A 5,236-nucleotide genomic window follows, 5' to 3' on the forward strand; every position below is an offset into this window, starting at 1 on the left:
ACACTAAGCCCCTGAAGATCTTCCTACCTTGTCTTCACCATCCAGGTATCACCGATCGGTCCTGGCTCCGATATCTTCATCCAACCCAAGCGGGGGCTAGACATCCACTGAAGAAGTCCAGAAGAGGGTCCAAAGTCTTCCTCCTATCCGGCAAGAAGAGGACATCCGGACCGGCAAACATCTTCTCCAAGCGGCATCTTCTATCTTCTTCCATCCGGAGCGAAGCGGCAGGATCCTGAAGACCTCCAGCGCGGAACATCCATCCGGCCCGACGACTGATCGACGAATGACTGTTCCTTTAAGGGACGTCATCCAAGATGGCGTCCCTCGAATTCCGATTGGCTGATAGGATTCTATCAGCCAATCGGAATTAAGGTATGAATTTTCTGATTGGCTGATGGAATCAGCCAATCAGAATCTAGTTCAATCCGATTGGCTGATCCAATCAGCCAATCAGATTGAGCTCGCATTCTATTGGCTGATCGGAACAGCCAATAGAATGCGAGCTCAATCTGATTGGCTGATTGGATCAGCCAATCGGATTGAACTTGATTCTGATTGGCTGATTCCATCAGCCAATCAGAAAATTCATACCTTAATTCCGATTGGCTGATAGAATCCTATCAGCCAATCGGAATTCGAGGGACGCCATCTTGGATGACGTCCCTTAAAGGAACAGTCATTCGTCGATCAGTCGTCGGGCCGGATGGATGTTCCGCGCTGGAGGTCTTCAGGATCCTGCCGCTTCGCTCCGGATGGAAGAAGATAGAAGATGCCGCTTGGAGAAGATGTTTGCCGGTCCGGATGTCCTCTTCTTGCCGGATAGGAGGAAGACTTTGGACCCTCTTCTGGACTTCTTCAGTGGATGTCTAGCCCCCGCTTGGGTTGGATGAAGATATCGGAGCCAGGACCGATCGGTGATACCTGGATGGTGAAGACAAGGTAGGAAGATCTTCAGGGGATTAGTGTTAGGTTTATTTAAGGGGGGTTTGGGTTAGATTAGGGGTATGTGGGTGGTGGGTTGTAATGTTGGGGGGGGGGGTATTGTATGTTTTTTTTTACAGGCAAAAAGAGCTGAACTTCTTGGGGCATGCCCCGCAAAGGGCCCTGTTCAGGGCTGGTAAGGTAAAAGAGCTTGTAACTTTTTTAATTTAGAATAGGGTAGGGAATTTTTTATTTTGGGGGGCTTTGTTATTTTATTAGGGGGCTTAGAGTAGGTGTAATTAGTTTAAAATTGTTGTAATATTTTTCTTATGTTTGTAAATATTTTTTTATTTTCTGTAACTTAGTTCTTTTTTATTTTTTGTACTTTAGCTAGTTTATTTAATTGTATTTATTTGTAGCAATTGTGTTTATTTAATTTATTGATAGTGTAGTGTTAGGTTAATTGTAGGTAATTGTAGGTAGTTTATTTAATTATTTTATTGATAGGGTAGTGTTAGGTTTAATTATATCTTAGGTTAGGATTTATTTTACAGGTAATTTTGTTATTATTTTAACTAGGTAACTATTAAATAGTTCTTAACTATTTAATAGCTATTGTACCTGGTTAAAATAATTACAAAGTTACCTGTAAAATAAATATTAATCCTAAAATAGCTATAATATAATTATAATTTATATTGTAGCTATATTAGGATTTATTTTACAGGTAAGTATTTAGCTTTAAATAGGATTAATTTATTTAATAAGAGTTAATTTATTTCGTTAGATTAAAATTATATTTAATTTAGGGGGGTGTTAGTGTTAGGGTTAGACTTAGCTTTAGGGGTTAATACATTTATTAGAATAGCGGTGAGCTCCGATCGGAAGATTAGGGGTTAATAATTGAAGTTAAGTGTCGGCGATGTTAGGGAGGGCAGATTAGGGGTTAATACTATTTATTATAGGGTTAGTGAGGCGGATTAGGGGTTAATAACTTTATTATAGTAGCGCTCAGGTCCGCTCGGCAGATTAGGGGTTAATAAGTGTAGGCAGGTGTCGGCGACGTTGAGGGGGGCAGATTAGGGGTTAATAAATATAACATAGGGGTCGGCGGTGTTAGGGGCAGCAGATTAGGGGTACATAGGGATAACGTAGGTGGCGGCGCTTTGCGGTCGGAAGATTAGGGGTTAATTATTTTAAGTAGCTGGCGGCGATGTTGTGGGGGGCAGATTAGGGGTTAATACTATTTATTATAGGGTTAGTGAGGCGGATTAGGGGTTAATAACTTTATTATAGTAGCGCTCAGGTCCGCTCGGCAGATTAGGGGTTAATAAGTGTAGGCAGGTGTCGGCGACGTTGAGGGGGGCAGATTAGGGGTTAATAAATATAACATAGGGGTCGGCGGTGTTAGGGGCAGCAGATTAGGGGTACATAGGGATAACGTAGGTGGCGGCGCTTTGCGGTCGGAAGATTAGGGGTTAATTATTTTAAGTAGCTGGCGGCGATGTTGTGGGGGGCAGATTAGGGGTTAATAAATGTAATATAGGGGTCGGCGGGGTTAGGGGCAGCAGATTAGGGGTACATAAGTATAACGTAGGTGGCGGTCGGCAGATTAGGGGTTAAAATTTTTATTCGAGTGGCGGCGATGTGGGGGGAGCTCGGTTTAGGGGTACATAGGTAGTTTATGGGTGTTAGTGTACTTTAGGGTACAGTAGTTAAGAGCTTTACAAACCGGCGTTAGCCAGAAAGCTCTTAACTACTGACTTTTTTCTGCGGCTGGAGTTTTGTCGTTAGAGCTCTAACGCTCACTTCAGAAACGACTCTAAATACCGGCGTTAGGAAGATCCCATTGAAAAGATAGGATACGCAAATGGCGTAGGGGGATCTGCGGTATGGAAAAGTCGCGGCTGAAAAGTGAGCGTTAGACCCTTACCTACACGACTCTAAATACCGGCGGTAGCCTAAAACCAGCGTTAGGAGCCTCTAACGCTGGTTTTCACGGCTAACGCCAAACTCCAAATCTAGGTCAGTGTGTCCCATTTCAAGAAAATGGGAAGAAACTGGAAGGGTTTTATCTTGGCATCTAATTGAAGATTTATGCCCACTAATCCTATCTCTAATGGGGCGTGTAGTTTCCCCTACATAGCCCCTCCCACATGGACATTTTAATAGGTAGACTACAAAGTCTGTGTCACAGGTATAGTACCCATTAATTTCCCGAATTTTTCGGTCATTGGTTTGTGCTATGTGTTTACCTTTTATCATAACATTACATTGTGCACAATGGAGACAGGGGTATGAGCCCTTTTTGGGGGTAGTAAGATAGGTAATCCTACTGGTGTTTGTACTGCCAATGTCAGCCTTAACTAAGGTATCCCTAATATTTTTAACTCGTCTGTATGAGTGTATAGGGGGGGCTTGAAATTCAGATATGAGGGTTAAACTTACCCAAAAGATACCAGTGTTTTTTAATGATATTTACAATATGATCACTATGTGTATTAAATTCTAAAGAAAAAAATATACGTTTATTGTTCTTCTTTGGTTTAACACTTTTCTCTTGTAGAGCTTCATTTTTACATCTAGTGATCATAGATGGGGGATATCCTCTCTCTTTAAATTTGTTAGCCATTTCCTCAAGTCTAATTTCTTGCATATCCTTGTCCTGTACATTTCTAATAGTTCTTATGAATTGGCTTTTTGGAATGGAAGAAAAAACTCTCTTAGGGTGGTAACTATTATATTGTAGTAATGTATTACGATCAGTTGGTTTAACATAAAGATCTGTTTTAAGGACTGAATCTTTTTTGTATATGATCGTGTCAAGGTAATTTATAGAGGTGTCAGAAAAATTTAAAGTAAATCTCAAACTATCAGTGCACTTATTAAGCTCATCAACAAAGTCTATTAAGGATGAAATAGGGCCCCTCCATACGCCAAAGACATCATCTATATAGGGAAGCCATAGCCTACATTTAGTTTTAAAGTCTTGATTGGTATAAACATTTTTCTCCTCAAATTGGCTAACAAAGATGTTGGCGTATGAAGGGGCCATATTCGAACTCATCGCGGTTCCACGTTTTTGTAAATAGAATGTGTCCTGAAAAAGAAAATAATTGAGATCTAACAATATATTGAGTAAATCCTCAATAAAATTACTTTGTTGCAAAGAGAAGTTATTTTCTTGTTTAATAGATTCAAGGGTAGCCTGAATGCCTGCTTCATGGGGGATACATGTGTAAAGGCTCACAACATCTAATGAGAAAAGGATATGATTATCCACATCCGAAATATTAGAAAGTTTTTTCAACAAATCACCTGTATCTTTAAGAAAAGAGGTTTGTTTGGATGCAATAGGATTGAGAATCTTATCTATAAAAATAGCGATATGTGAAAATACAGAATCTGTACTGGCGACGATAGGTCTGCCAGGGGGGGCATTGACATTTTTATGAAGTTTAGGTAGTGTATAAAACACAGGAGTAATAGGATCAGTTTTTATGAGGAATTTTGCAAGATCTTTTGAAATTATATTGTTTTTTAGAGCTGTGTCTACTGTTGTTTTAATTTCCTTCTTAATATCCAATAAAGGGTCTCCCTCTAGAATCTGGTAGATGCCACCATCAGATAACTGGCCTAAAATTTCTTGTACATAAAACTCAGTATCTAATACAACAACCGCCCCACCCTTATCTACATTTTTAATGGTGATGTTTTTATTTTTTGCAAGATTTTTTAATGCCTGCCTTTCTCCATAAGAAATATTACTTTTTTGTTTAAACTTTTTCTGTGATAGTAAATTCTTCACATCATTTTGAACAAACTTAATAAATGTTTCAACACCTGGGTTAGTTGAACTGGGGACAAAGCAGCGTGAGGAGCAAACAGCCGCAAAGGGGAAAGAAAAAAGTGACTCACTAAATTCAAGGTACCAACAAAACCTCCCTGATCAAAATCCCTTTGAACTGTCTATATGCACTCCGGCTGGACTGATCCAACAGGAGAATGGTAATCCTGATATGCCTAATGAAGTTCATAATAATAATATTGTTGTGAACATTTCTAAATATGTTTTATCTAAAGATGAATATTCTGTGTTAGGCAAGGGGTTATCATTTTGTCCTACAAGTCATGTAAATGAATTTACTGTTGAAAAAGATTTATATAGATTCTTTCGCACTTTAAAATTAAAGGCACACTTTGGCAATGAAAATGATGGTATGGTTTGTGATACATCTATTGATAGTGATAATGCCATGTTTAATCTAAAGTCTTTAAAACTTAAGAATAAGTCTACCTTTGTCCCCAGTTC

This window comes from Bombina bombina, chromosome 4 (assembly GCF_027579735.1).
Source record: "Bombina bombina isolate aBomBom1 chromosome 4, aBomBom1.pri, whole genome shotgun sequence".
Classification (NCBI taxonomy): domain Eukaryota; kingdom Metazoa; phylum Chordata; class Amphibia; order Anura; family Bombinatoridae; genus Bombina; species Bombina bombina.